General features: G+C 44.4%; 1 protein-coding gene across 4 annotated transcripts in view; it reads right to left on the reverse strand.

Moving 5' to 3' along the window:
• Nucleotides 1-9230, reverse strand: part of LOC125463976 (uncharacterized) — a 145799-nt gene extending 136569 nt beyond the window's left edge. For 3 of the 4 annotated variants that reach the window (XM_048555828.2, XM_048555827.2, XM_048555825.2), the window contains exons 1-2: nucleotides 8976-9230; nucleotides 2252-2357 (exon numbers count right to left, since the gene is read on the reverse strand). The gene's annotated coding sequence lies outside the window, so the exon portion shown is untranslated. The remainder of the gene's footprint in view (nucleotides 1-2251; nucleotides 2358-8975) is intronic. The other variant, XM_048555826.2, reaches the window with a different exon arrangement.
• Nucleotides 9231-15455: the final 6225 nt, after the last annotated feature.

Raw genomic sequence — 15455 nt, forward strand, 5'->3', positions numbered from 1 at the left:
TACACTAACTTTATCTCTGCCTTCAGAGGGTTATCAACACGCATCCATAATTAATAGGAAGTCAGAGAATAACAAAACAGTCTTTACAATCTAATGATAACTGTTAACCTTTTGAAAGGCTGGTAAGTGACAGAGAAGCCTGAAGCTTTCATCAGATATCCCATCGCTGTAAAATTGTGCAAGTGATTAGTTTGGCAAAAATTCAACCTCGTTCTTGACCATAAGCATCAAAAGGTAGTTGAGGGACTTTAATAATGGATGTACTGGTGAAAATCGACACAGCTCAGGCCAGTCTGAGTCAAGAATATTGACCCTCCTGGGAGTTTCAGTGAGAAATACAATGCCCACAGTGGGCCTGACTCAGACTGTTCTGGGTGAGTTGGGTAAGTGATCAGGTTTTTTCAGAGGTAACGCGGGAGGTGTACATCAGTGAGTTTCCCCACTTCTGAAATGCTATCCTCAAAGCCAGGCGAGACAATACATGTTTGTGGGTATCTGAAGACACCATTAGATAAAACTACCTTCAAAATTCCTCCCACCTCACCCTCTGCTCGCCCTGCCCCTCAACACTCACTTCTACCCCTCCACCTCCCCCTCCACTCGCACTGTTCCCCCCCTCAGCTTACGCCACTCCCCCTCAATCTTCCCTACCCCCCAATCCCCTTGCACCCATCCCCCTCAATCCCATACCTCTTCCACCTCAACTCACCCTCTCCCTCAGCTCCCCTGACTCCCCCAATTCCCTGTCTTCTCTCCCTCCATTTCCCCTTCCCATCACCTTGCCCACCCACTCAATTCCCACCCTCTCCATCTCCATTCCCCTCCCTGTCAAGTACCCCCCCCCACTTCACTCTGGCCCAGATACTGACACCCAAGGCTGGAGAATCGATTCAGCCCCCTGTTTCTGTGACGATACACAGCTCTGTCGCTCAGACCGGCTAGTTAAGAACCTCCAGCATGAGCTCAAATTCGGCCAGTGAGGGGGTGGGTAATGGAGAGGGGGCTGGGTGGGTGATGTTGGTCACTGGAGAAGGTGCAGCAAGCGCTTGCTTTAAGTGAGGAGGTGACAAACGAGCAGCAACGTAAATGGAACTGGTGCAGGAGAGTGAACAGTATCGGCAGAGCATGATAAAGGGCTGGTCTCTGTGAAAGGGGAGGGGAAACTGAACCCCTCTACATATAGGACCCAGAGGGAGATGGTAGTCGTGGGGAAATACAGCAGTTATGGGTAGGGAGGGCAAAGGTGAATATGAGAGATTCTCATCAGAGGATACCCACTATCAGGGCAACTGAGGTCCTACTGAACATCCAAACATCCCATTGTTCTTCCTGTCTTTTAAGTTAAAAATCTATTCATTCTGAAAGAAAGTTTTTAAAATGAGCACAATTGTAACATATATATTTACCAGGGGAAGGTACAGCCACATCTCCCTTGAAGTACACCAATAATTAAGCTCTTCAATATTTGTATTTTGCTTTCTGGTTATGCTAGATTTGAGGGATGTTGGGTAGGCCCACAGCTTCCCTGATGAGCAGGTTGGGCAGATCGGTCAACTTGATGACGCTTGGTACGGTCTGAAGCTAACAGCCTGGGTTTAAACCCCATACAGGCTGTGGTAGTTTATGGAGGTCCTGCTTTCTTCCTTACCCCACCCCCTTGTGGTGACCCTCGGGCCATACATAATCCACTGGATAATTAAGGGGCAGCACGGTGGCTCAGTGGTTAACACTGCTGCCTCACAGCACCATGGACCCGGGTTCAATTCCGGCCTCAGGTGTCTGTCTGTGTGGAGTTTGCACATTCTCCCCATGTCTGTGTGGGTTTCCTCCGGGTGCTCCGGTTTCCTCCCACAGTCCAAAGATGTGCAGGCTAGGTGGATCGGCCATGCTAAATTGCCCGTAGTGTTCATGGGAGTGTGAGTTATAGGGGATGGGTCTGGGTGGGATGCTTCAAGGGGTGGTGTGGACTTGTTGGGCCGAAGGGCCTGTTTCCACACTGTAGGGAATCTAATCTAATCTAAACTGTTTCTCTGACAGAGAGTGCAGGATACACCTCTGTTTCTTCGTGTGGTCTATGGCCATCAAACCTCTCAATCGTCTGTATTCTCAGGAGAACAAGCCTCCCAGTAACCCCAGTCCCCAGCTGAGACACCTTGTCTCTCCTGCACTCTGTTTCAGGTGTCCATTGCTGGGAAAGGCTGGCTTTTTGCAGTCTCAGTGAACTCTGGTCACAGGGTGAGATGCCCCGTACCTTGTGATGGGTTACTTCGGCCTGAGCCAGGACCAAGTAGAAAGCAATGCCTCTTCAAAGTGACTTTCTGCTGCTGGTTCTGGGGGACCACATATCCAGTGACAGCCTGTAGTTAAAAAAAAATGGAGTTGAAGAGTCTACTGATGACCATGTCAGGGAAAACCCATCCTGTTCACTAATGTCTTTCAGGGAAGGAAACTGCCATCCTTACCTGGTCTGGCCTACATGTGACTCCAGACCCACATCAATGTGGTTGACTCTCTACTACCCTCTGGGCAATTAGGGATGGGCAATAAATGCTGCTGTAGCCAATAACGCCTACATCCTGTGGTTAAAACAAAAACTCCAGCAATTCATTTTGACACATTGTTGATTTTACAGGGGCAGCTATCGCCAGAAAAGCCAGCCATGATGTGAAGGTGCCGGTGTTGGACTGGCATGAACAAGGTCCGAGGTCACACAGCACCAGGTTATAGTCCAACAGGTTTATTTACAATCACAAGCTCTCAGAGCGCCTTGTCAGGTGAAGTCAGAAAAGTTAGGAAAAAGGGCTGTAAAGTGGAGGTATCGGCCTCTAAAATGGCTCATTCTTCAATCAGTTATCAAGTGGGCTTGACTGGGAGCAGAGAGTGAGAATGTGCAGTGACTGAGGACCTCAAACAGAGTGAGGTTAACAATGGGAGGCAGGAGTGAACCAAGAGTTAACCTGTATTTGGGTGAGGGGAGGCATTAAGGCTCTAACCCAATGGAACTTCAAGTTCAAGTTCAAGCTTCCAAATAATCAGTTAACTTTGCAGCCTTCCACTGGTCTATATTCACTGCCATAGCCTGTGGAGTGATCAAGTCAATCCATTTAGTCAAGACCAGGGCTGCAACCTGACAATGAAGATTAATCTGTTCTTCAGAAAATACAAAGGAAGGTGGTTGCTGACGTCTATTAAGTTGGAACTTTGAATAGTAACAGCTTTTTTTCATTATGATGCTGAAGAATAAATCATTTGACTGATGAGACAGGTTTGGAAATATCTCTGGTGGATTTTGAAATATCAATAAAACTCCACGCAGGAAGACTCTGAAACACATGTCTACAGAAGTTCACTGTCTCTGTTCATCCACAAAGACAATCAAATGTTGATCAATTCGTTAAATAATTTATTTTTATCTACCCACACATTTCTTCTCAGAACATGAGCAACACCAATCAGGTCACATGATCACTCCTGGACATATCCTCTCAGGAAGTGACAATGGGGCTTGTCTTTTCATTTGTGGCTTGGCCAGACTAAAGGGCTCGGTGTGCTCAGAGGGAAGAGCGATCGTTTCTCTTCCCTGAAGGATGATAATGAGCCAGCAGCTTTCATTTTCTGGCACCAGCCAGTAAACAACTGGTTTCCTTGAACTCATTTTGGCACAGAAGGATTTGAACTCACAACGTTGGATTGCAATGAACTTGCTGTCCTCCAGAAGCCATGGGTCATTGCTGGGGCATATTCCCCACAGGAATGGTACAGACTCCAATACCTTCCTCACTACAGATAACAGCAGCAGGAAGCCAGAGATGTCACCTCCAACTCCGATCGGGTCATCACTCATGGCCATGTTTCATGCACTTTGGGCAGGAGTTGCTGCTCAGAACCCAGGAGTGAGGTCTCTTTCACAGTTCCACCTCAATAACAACGGGGTGTTGAGGGTTCTTGTGGAACACTGACTGAGATCTGCCGGACCAATGAAAACTGAGACCCCTACGTAGCCATTTCTCTTTCTGAGAGGCCTGTTACATATAGGGTCACAACTGACATGTTGCTTCATTTAGATCCATAAGGGAATCAAAGTAAATGGGGGGAAAGGCAGGAAAATGAAGTTGAGGATTATCAGCCATGATCCCATTGAATGGTGAGACAGACTCGATGGGCTGGATTGTTGACTTCCGCTCTCTTGTCTTATGGTCTGACAAGAGAATATCTATTTACTTCACCGTTTTGATGAAAATTTAATGATGTTCAATTGCTCCTATTACTGAGACAACCCCTATTTCTGTTTCATCTTTCCTCATGTTTTTGAGTGTTAGGGTTAGTTTAACTTGGAATAGCTGTTGTTTTCAAAAAGAACAGAAAACAAACACAAGTGTTTGCTATTGGTTTTTCTGATGAAGGGCGTAGGCTCGAAACGTCAGCTTTCCTGCTCCCCTGATGCTGCTTGGCCTGCTGTGTTCATCCAGCTCCACACCTTGTTAATTCTTGTTTGCTATTGGTGACTGACCTGGAAGGTAATGCAAATTACTTGCCAATGTAAAAAACATGGGAAGCGATTCAGCAACAAATGTGCCATGTTCAGGACTGAAAGCTGGCCGGAGGACCAAAGCTAACCAACTACATAATGATTTCAAAAAAGAGAAAGGAGAGGGAACTGTTTCTATGATAATGGGAACTGCAGATGCTGGAGAATCCAAGATAACAAAGTGTGGAGCTTGATGAACACAGCAGGCCAAGCAGCATCTCAGGAGCACAAAAGCTGACGTTTCGGGCCTAGACCCTTCATCAGAGAGGGGTCTAGGCCCGAAACGTCAGCTTTTTTTGCTCCTGAGATGCTGCTTGGCCTGCTGTGTTCATCCAGCTCCACACTTTGTTATCGAGAACTGTTTCTAACCAGTTTTGGCAGGTACAGACCGAGTTTGGAAGCTTTGGGGAAGGCTGTTACGTTTTACTCTCTCTAATTTTATACCCAGTCAAAGAATTGTTGAATGTTCTGAGAAAAGAATCTCAGCCTGTGAGAAATAAGCAAATAATTCTAGAAATCTACTAAATCTATTTATATTCACCAATAACTTCAAAATTAGATCAAAAGTTACATGCCTGAGAACAATTCATTATCCAAGGACTATATAAAAGCATGGCATTTGAAATTGTTTAATTGAACTGGAAAATTACAATTATTTTATTTTCTTTCTAATTATACCTTAACTGTGTCTTTCAGTCTGTCTGTGTGTGAGCAGAGGTTAATGACCAAACAAGTTTGAATTTAAATCATTCATATTATTTAGATTACTTTGTCGTTTTGCTTTTTCCATCCTAAAGTTACAGTCCGGAAAATAAATTGTTAATTTTTGTTTAAGTTATAAATTTGATGTCCAGAATCTGCTTTTTGTAAAGTCTGGTTATGAACATTTGGGCATTTTTGAGGTTCACAGAATATTTTAACTTCACGGTGTTGTGCATCCAGTGATAATAGGGCTGATTTATTTGGCATGCTGGCCCTGTGTTGTAACACTATTGAAAGATGCAGCACAAAGTGAAGATGCTGTGTAAACCGGGCTGGTCTTAGTAGAATAAAAGAAGTTGTTGTTGAACTAAGTCTTCATTTCTCTGATTGTATTTCCACAGGATTTCAAAGTGATTCTTAAAAAAATTAAATTCTTGCTTAAGAAATGGGAATAGGAGTAGGCCACTCAGCCCCTCAAGACTGTTCTATCATTCTAAATGGTTATGACTGATCCAACACTCCTCAAGTCCAGTTTCCTGCCCATTCCCCAGAACTATTGATTCCCCTTGATCAAGAATCTGCATTTTGGAAAGGCAAATCAGGGCAGGACTTAACCACTTAATTGTAGGAATATTAGTGTCCTGGAAAATGTTGACACACAAAAGAGACCTTGGGAGGCACATTCATAGATCCTTGAAGATGGGGTCGTGGGTAGACAGAGTGATGAAGGAGGTTTTTGGGACATTTGCCTTTATTGGTCAGTGTACTGAGTACAGGAGTTGGGAGGTCATGTTGTAGGTCTACAGGACATTGGTTAGACCACTTTTGGAATACAGCATTCAATTTTCATCTCCCTGCTGTAGGGAGGATGTTGTTAAACTTGAAAGGGGTCATAAAAGAATTACAAGCGTGTTTGCCAGGTTTGGAGAGTTTGAGCTTTGGGGAGAGGTCGAATAGGCTGGGGCTATTTTCCCTGGAGCATCGGAGACTGAGGGGTGACCTTATAGAAGTTTATAAAATCATGAGGGACATGGATAGGGTGAATAATCAAGATCTCTTTACCAGTCCAAAACTAGAGGGGCATTGGTTTAAGGCGAGAGGGGAAAGATTTAGAAGGGACCTGGGGCAACTTTTTCATGCAGAGGGTGGTGTGTATATGGAATGAGCTGCCAGAGGAAGTGGTGGAGGCTGGTACAATTACATCATTTAAAAGGCACCAGGATGGGGACACGAATAGGAAGGGTTTAGAGGGATATGGGCCAAATGCTGGCAAATGGGACTAGATTAATATAGGATATCTGGTCGGTATGGAGGAGTTGGATTGAAGGTTCTGTTTCCGGGCTGTACCACTCATGACTCTAAGACTATGTAATTTATTCAAATTCTTAGTGTAACTGAAAGGCTCTTTATGTTTATAGTAACCTCCTTTGTCAGCCATTTAAATGGCTGTGCTAAATGAACCAGTGAGTGCCTCTTTGGATATAGTAGAGGAACAAATCTCATTTGAGAATGTTACACATTTGTCCACTAATATTCACACACTCAGATTGCAAGAATCAAGTGTCTTTCTTCAGTTTTATGGAAGAACAAACAGGGCACATCAAAGATAACAAAATGTGAGGCTGGATGAACACAGCAGGCCAAGCAGCATCTCAGGAGCACAAAAGCTGACGTTTCGGGCCTAGACCCTTCATCAGAAAAGGGGGATGGGGTGAGGGTTCTGAAATAAATAGGGAGAGAGGGGGAGGCAGACCGAGGATGGATAGAGGAGAAGATAGGTGGAGAGGAGAATATAGGTGGGGAGGGGATAGGTCAGTCAGGGGAGGACAGACAGGTCAACGAGGCGGGATGAGGTTAGTAGGTGGGAAATGGAGGTGCGGCTTGAGGTGGGAGGAGGGGATAGGTGAGAGGAGGAACAGGTTAGGGAGGCGGGGACGAGCTGGGCTGGTTTTGTGATACAGTGGCGGGAGGGGACGAGCTGGGCTGGTTTTGGGATTCAGTTGGGGGAGGGGACGAACTGGGCTGGTTTTGGGATGCGATAGGGGGAGGGGGACAGTTTGAAGCTTGTGAAGTCCACATTGATACCATTGGGCTGCAGGGTTCCCAAGTGGAATATAAGTTGCTGTTCCTGCAACCTTCGGGTGGCATCATTGTGGCACTGCAGGAGGCCCATGATGGACATGTCGTCTAAGGAATGGGAGGAGGAGTTAAAATGGTTCACGACTGGGAGGTGCAGTTGTTTATTGCGAACCGAGCAGAGGTGTTCTGCAAAGCAGTCCCCAAGCCTCCGCTTGGTTTCCCCAATGTAGAGGAAGCCACACCGGGTACAGTGGACACAGTATACTACATTGGCAGATGTGCAGGTGAACATCTGCTTAATATGGAAAGTCATCTTTGGGCCTGGGATGGGGGTGAGGGAGGAGGTGTGGGGGCAAGTGTAGCACTTCCTGCGGTTGCAGGGGAAGGTGCCGGGTGTGGTGGGGTTGGAGGGGAGCCTCCCCCTCTCTCCCTATTATTTCAGAAACCTCTCCCCATCCCCCTCTCTGATGAAGGGTCTAGGCCCTAAACGTCAGCTTTTGTGCTCCTGAGATGCTGCTTGGCCTGCTGTGTTCATCCAGCCCCACACTTTGTTATCTTGGGTTCTCCAGCATCTGCAGTTCACATTATCTCAGGGCATATCAAAAATTTAGTTCAGGAGATCTCGGCATTTCAGAGATCATTGGGACCAAGCAAACTCTCCCAGACAATCAGAAAGATGACACATTCAGTGATAGTAGGAACTGCAGGTGCTGGAGAGTTTGAGATAACAAGGTGAAGGGCTGGATGAACACAGCAGGCCAAGCAGCATCAGAGGAACAGTAGAGCTGACGTTTTGGGCCTAGACCCTTCTTCAGAAAACCTATTTTCTGAAAAAGGGTCCAGACCTGAAACGGCAGCTTTCCTGCTCCTCTCATGCTGCCTGGCCTGCCGTGTTCATCCAGCCCTACACCTTGTTATATTAGAAAGATGATACATGCAGCTTTCAGTCAAGGCTAAACAGGATAAGCATGCAGCAGGTCAGGGAATGGCGATGTTGGCAAGCCTTGAAACAAGTTAGATGTATTAAACTAAACTATTATTGTGCAATAATAATTCCCAGTTGTTCAAACTGGGCCCCACTCTACCTCCCCGCCCCAGGAAAATGACTGTGTTCACTAAGTGTGCTTCAAGTCCCACAATCATGTTTGGCAACCTGTTTGAGGGACATTCTCATAATTTAATGTTTTGATTATAGTTAAATTTCTACATTTTTCCCACTTACTAATAAAAATTACATGCACATCCTGCGTCTTGCTGGAACAAATTATTTCTAAATTGAATTTGACATGCAGGCCTGGTTCAGATGGCAGCCCTTGATAAGGGGAGTGGAGGTAGGCTCTCGGCCACAAACAGCACTGTCCAATGAGTCCCACACCCCCTACTTTTACCCTGTAGCCCAGGAAATTCTTTCCTTTCCAATTGTGAGTCCAATTCCTTTTGAAAGTTACCATTGAATCCACTTCATCTCATTTCAGTGAGTGCATTCTGGATTCTAACGAATCTCTTACATTTTCCTCAGCTCCCCCTGGCCGTCTTGCGAATTAGTACACCATTCAGGATTTTGAGCTTAATTATTTAATCATTCTTTGACACTCCCCTCAAGGCTTCACTTATACCTGGACGTTACTGAGATCGCTCAACTGTGATGACAAAGAAAAGGCCTCACCTTTGAAAATTGGTTTTAATCCAATGTGAACAGGAAGGATATGTGTCTCTATCTGGTCGTTGTGAGGTATTCAGAGTCTGGCAAGTCAGAAGAGGTTAGTTCCTGTCAGATTTGATGCTGAAACAGCACTTCTCTCAGAACTGCATACCAACAGTGTTCACTTCACAGTCTCATTCAGAACAGTACCGCCCTCGTTAAATTGCCCTTCTTTGGTTTGTGCATCACAGTGGTACGATCAAATGTGACCACGTTACACAAACCACCCACTGCAGCTGTCTTCCACCCGTTGCAAGTTAAATATTTGTGAGCATACTCGGTAGGTCAGTGCTCTGAGTGTTGCGACACAGAGCAGGGGGACATTGGGCCTGAGGTGAGTTAGTCAATCAAGGTGGGCATGTGGCCAGGGGGCAGCAGCAGCCTAACTGGCACAAGGGTGCATTTAGCGAATACGCTGTCGTCGGTGGTCCTTCCTTCAGCCTATCTGGCTGGTGAGATGTTGCCGAGTGCTCACAGCTCCAGCGTTAGGCAAAACAATCAGCAGAGTTCTGCTTTTTAATGCTGCGGACCAGGCCAGCATTTATTGCCCATCCCTAATGGGCCAATGTCAACCACATTGCTGCGCGTCTGAAATTACATGTAGGCCAGGCTGGGGAAGGATGGCAGATTTCCCTCCCTAAAGGGCATTAGTGAATCAGATGGGTTTCTATGACAATCAACAGTGTGATGTGGTTGCCATTAACCCTGCATTTAATTGAATGTAAATTTCACCACCTGTCTTGGTGGGATTCCAGAACATTAACCTGGGATTCTGGACAATTATTCCCATGATATTACTGCTGCAATACTGGCTAAGGATCAGTAACTTTCGTGTTTAAAGTAGTCAAAATGTGATATCTGGGGCACTTATAAAGAGAATAAAGTCACAAGATTCCACAGTATTGATCAATAAACTTAGCAACACAACATTGAACAGTAATATAAAGTTATAATGTATGTGCAACTTATTTCTAACACCCAGAATTAACATGTGGTTAGCATGGCTCGAGATTGTACTTGAAGGTCCCACAGTACACAGGAAACATAAATGCGAGCAAGACAGATCCCAAGGATTTCTTAGCAATTCCCTCCAGCAGTTAATTACACAATGCATCATCAAATTGCTTTAAATGTCAAAAGAGATTGCAATTCATCACCTGCTCTGATCTGGCCTTGAAACTCCCTTTTAAGAGTTAATCTGTCATGCTTCTGCTCCTGTTCTGGTAAGTCACCATTCCTGGGCTGCCATAACTGCACGCCAGTACTCATTCACAAGCGTGCCTCTAGCTCTTCACTGACAGCTATCTTCACCAGGCTACAACTGCCTTAAGGTTTTTCCCTGAGCTCTAATCTTGCTCAATTGTACACAGCAAATACTGCTTGTGGGCTTTTCTTCCACCACAATCAACTGTATTGATCTATTAGAGGCATTGGGGTTATTATGAGCCCTCTACCATTTGCAGTATATCCTGAGTCCTCATTCCATAGAGCTATTCAACAACCCAAGGACTTCCCTGAGCCCTTATTACCCAAAGCATGTGTACTTTAGCTAGCTTTAGCAATACAGTTAATGAGAATGCTACCTAACATGGAAGCTCTGTCCGTTTCCTTCTCCAACTGGCTGTAACCTTTGAATACGTTGAATTTTTTACTTTCAATTTGATATTATCTTTACTTTCCCAGACTGTTTATTCTCCTTCCTAGAGTCTTTCTTCCTCACTGGTATATGCCTATGCTTTGAGTCGCAAACTATTTTCTTTCATCCTGAACTGTTTTCTCTGCTGACCCCCTTTCCCACTCCACTTCAGCCAATTCTGCCTTAATTTCTTCATAGCTACCCTTATGTAAATTTGACACAGTTGTTTCTGGCTCAAGTTCCTCACTCTCAAACACCAAATTCTACCATTTTGTGGTCACTATCCTCTAAAGGATTTTTTTATTCTGAGGTTATTTGTCAAACCTGCCTCATTACACATTGTCAGATCCAAAATAGCCTGGTTGGATCCTCAATGATTTCAACCAACATGTCTAACTGAGCTGTGAAATTTTGTACAAATGTTACGGAAATTCTATGTTTCATCTTAACCAACTCAAACCAAAATTAAACTAAAATCTGTGAGAATGAATCATCAAATTAAAAGTCAGTCTCTCAATTCTAAAATGCATGAACATCCTAAGTACAGAGGGCCGTGGGAAAACTGAGATCTTGTGATCAATTAAACTAATTACCAAGCAACAGCATTCATGCACTTTCTGAAATGAAACAAAACAAGCTAACAACTGCAGAATCTGACATAACAAGGTGTACAGCAGGATGAATGCAGGAGGCCAAGCAACATCTTTGGAGCAGGAAGGCTGATGTTTCGGGCCTAGAGAAGGGTCAGCCCTCCTGTTCCTCTGATGCTGCTTGGCCTGCTGCATTTATCCAGATCTACACCTTGTTATTTCAGAGTCTCCGGCATCTGCAGTTCCTGCTACCTCTTGTCAGTGAAGCAAGCTTTGTGGGTGGCCCTCTCACTAATTTCTCGCTGGATCAAAAGACTGAGTGCAGATCAACACAACCAGGTTTCCCACGAACCCAGTCAATTACAATTTACTTTGTGGTTGCCTCTGATCCATTGAATTCAAAAATGTAGCGGTTCAATGCGGAACAGATCGAGGGCCAAGAAATGGTTGAGTTGAGTTTGAAAATATATTGTCATGAAATGGAAAACATTAATGTATTTGATCCTTCTTCAGCTTGTTGTGCGCACTATGTTGCAAGCCTTTCTCGTCAGATCATGCCATTTTAAATACAAGTAAATGTAATTGAGCAGAAGATGAACTTGTACTTAAGTAATGTTTTTTGTCCTTACTGTACCTTAAAATGGTGTTGGATTGTGGTGATGTAACATTTTTCATTGTATCTTCAGGATATGTGTGACAATAAATCATTCATTCATCATTCAAATGTGGCCTATGAGCATCAAATTCAGCTTAAAAAGATGGGTGTGCCATAGAATTGTTTGTCTCATTGAAATGTGCCTTGATTGGGAACTACTGTTCTGGGAAACTATTCTAAAAACATTATGAATTCTTCCTCATGGCAACCTTTGCCAATTTGATTTTCCCAATTTACATGAAGATTAACGTTGCCCAAGATTGATGTATGGCTTGTTTATATGTCCTCAGTATCTTCTGATTTATTCTCTGAGCTGCAGAATGGCTTTGATATGGAGACTATAGACCACTCCCCTCGGTGTTATCTTTCCTGTACTATTTCTTAGATTAGATTAGATTCCCTACAGTGTGGAAACAGGCCCTTCAGCCCAACAAGTCCACATCGCCCTTTGAAGCATCCCACCCAGACCCATTCCCTATAACCCAGACACCCCTGAACACTACAGGCAATTTAGCAAAGCCGATCCACCTAGCCTGCACATCTTTGGACTGTGGGAGGAAACCGGAGCACCCGGAGGAAACCCGCGCAGACACGGGGAGAATGTGCAAACTCCACACAGACAGTCGCCTGAGGCTGGAATCGAACCTGGGTCCCTGGTGCTGTGAGGCTGCAGTGCTAACCATTGAGCTGCCGTGCCGCCCCTTAACTCCACCCATTTTGGTTCCACATCTTCAGATCCAAGATAGTCTCTTGTTTTCATACTATTCATCCCTTCCTAACCAAACTAGCTGCCAACTTTACCCTCCTGTCTGACCTTTCAAAAAGTTACTTACCCCTAGATGTTTAGTTCACAGACTTGATCTCCTTGTAGCTGTGTCTCTGTACTTGCTATAGAGATCATATCCATTAACTTCTACTTGTGCCATTAATTTGTTCTTGTTCTGAATGCTATGTGCATTTAAGTAAACCGCCATTGATTTTGCTTCTTTACAATGTTTTCCCCTCTTCAACCCCATTTGCTGTTGTTTTACACTCTTGTTCCTTCCTGTCCCATTCTGGGAATCATTATTAAAATAGTTTCCCTACCATGCTCCCGTATCCTTGTACTTTGTAAATCTATGTAATCCCCTCCTGAATTCTACACCACCACCCCCCACCCCCCACCCCCACCGCCCGCTCATTATTTTAAGGCTGACTCCATGGAGCTAGCTATTCAATTTCCCAGGATACAGGTCCCAACGCAGTTCAATTCAAGCTTGTCACACTGGAATGGCTCCCTCAACCCCAGTATTGGCACCAGGGGCCCAGGAATGGAAACCCATTCCTCTCACACCAATCTTTATGCCACTCATTTAACTTTATTTCCTCTCTGCCAGTTTGCCCGTGGCTGGGATCTTAATCCTGAGATGGTTATATTGGAGACTCTACTTTTTGGTTAAGCTGTTGACTGTTTAAATTCTTTCAGCAGGACATCCTTTATAGTCTTGTCAGTGTCAAAGTGAAGCTGCAACATAGTATCCAACCTGCAGTCTCTATCATTTTTCAATTGTTATTAATTAAATCGCTAACCCATATCTTCATACCTGAAAATTCCTCACTTTGTTCTATATCTTTTTCATTTTTAAGGCTCAGTGTGAATAACAACATCTGGAACCCCCACCCCACTCCAAGTTCTTCTTCATTCTTGAAGAAATGTTCTTAACCCTGGCACCAGGCAGACAACACAGTCTTGGGGGCTCCTGCTCACGGCTGCAGGAAACGGTATCTGTCCCCCTAAATAAACTGGCCCCCATCACTACATTCCTATAGACTCTAGAGAGTCATAGAGTGGTACAGCATCGAAACAGACCCTTTGGTCCAACTCATCCGTGCCGATCAAGTTTCCCCACCCAAACTAGCCCCACTTGCCTACATTTAGCCGACACCCCTCCAATACTTTCCCATTCTTGTACCTGTCCAAATGTCTTTCAAATGTTGTAGCTGTGCCTGCATCTACCACTTTGTCTGGCAATTAATGACAATATGCACTAATCTCTTTAGTGGAGAAGTTATGTTCTGTTTGAGGAATACAATCGCGTCTCACTTGTGTGAATTAGAAATTTACAGATTTCCAAACACAACAGTTCTGCCATTTTCTATGGTTTCATCTACATAAGACCATAAATTCATTCAGCCCCATCAAGTCTGCTCCACCTTTCAATGAGCTGGTTGATTTGCCTGATAATCCTCAACCTTACTTTCCTTTGTCCAGTACTGCACAATTGAAAGATTCTGCCACCGACATATTCATCGTCCTTTCCCCACTCAAATAGCTCCCTGTGCCGCAGCATCATAGTTAGGTCACTCATCCTCCCTTGAACTCCTTATCTTGTCCACGCAGCTCACAACAACCTCATAACTGCAGGGGCACATACTTCTGAAAAGTCACCCCTCAGGCCCCCGTGCCTGCCTCACCTACAAACTTACCCTGTTGTCCTTGAGCATAGTTTGAATTACCTCACCAAAGAGGTGTGACCACTTTCAGAAGCAAAGTGTCCAGGTAATTATCCCCCTCCCTCTCTACAGCTAAAATTTCACTCTTAAACTCAGACCTAAAGTTTCTGGAACTGCAAACATTTTCTATAGGTTGGTCACTGTGGGTCACCTTGACATCTGGCTGCTTGCACCGACTGAATCTACAACATGGTGTCCAACCTGCAATATCTATCTTATTTCAATTGCTATTAATCAAGTCAATCTACTATCCCCTTTCTTCGCACTTGAAAAATCCCACTCTCTGCACTTTATCCTATTTTTCTTCAATCTTAAGGCCGAAGCATCAATCATTTTGCTAGCAAGCTGTTTATAACATAAGGGACAAAAAAAAAAGGACTAGAGACCTGAAGACAAACTGAAGGCCTTAATACCACTTCAGAGACTAGAAATATTCACCAGTCAGCTGCTTTGCTTCAGCAAAATCAACAAAATACTTCTTCTTCCACTTAACTTCTTGAGACCTCTCCAGTAGTCTGCAGTAAGTTTCACTGTAGTGCTCAGTCACACTAAGTTGGCTGCTTTTATATGCTCCCAAGACAAAAGACCAGGCTGAGTCAGTAATTGGGGATTAAATTTCACCTAATTCTAAATTAAGCTGCTCTTTCAATGCACCCCTTGAAAATAATCCTCCTCAAAGTTGCAGCTACAGAATTTTCAACTACAGGTTTCATCTTAAGGCTGGCCATGCATTACAATCAAAAATTTGATTTCCTCAAGTTGAAGATTTAGATATTTTCTTCATCAGCAAATGCATGTACTCAATCTAAGGCTGAACAGTTAGTGAACAAATGGCTTAATTCCAATGAAGGTGAGAAAGTGGCAGGTTTTCCTTGACGTCATCAGGCCTCATTAATTGACTCATGAGGGCAGCCCCAGAGTTTGATGGAGTCACAGGGCCTAGAGCAATCGTAGACTCTGACTGAGGTTCTGACACTGCACTATTGCACAGACCGTCTAGTTATCCTGACATACAGTAATGGAGCGCATGAACGCCTCTCCAACTTGCGAATTGCAGCAGCAGCTGGTCA

The sequence above is a fragment of the Stegostoma tigrinum genome, chromosome 26 (genome assembly GCF_030684315.1).
Source record: "Stegostoma tigrinum isolate sSteTig4 chromosome 26, sSteTig4.hap1, whole genome shotgun sequence".
In the NCBI taxonomy this organism is placed as follows: Eukaryota; Metazoa; Chordata; class Chondrichthyes; order Orectolobiformes; family Stegostomatidae; genus Stegostoma; species Stegostoma tigrinum.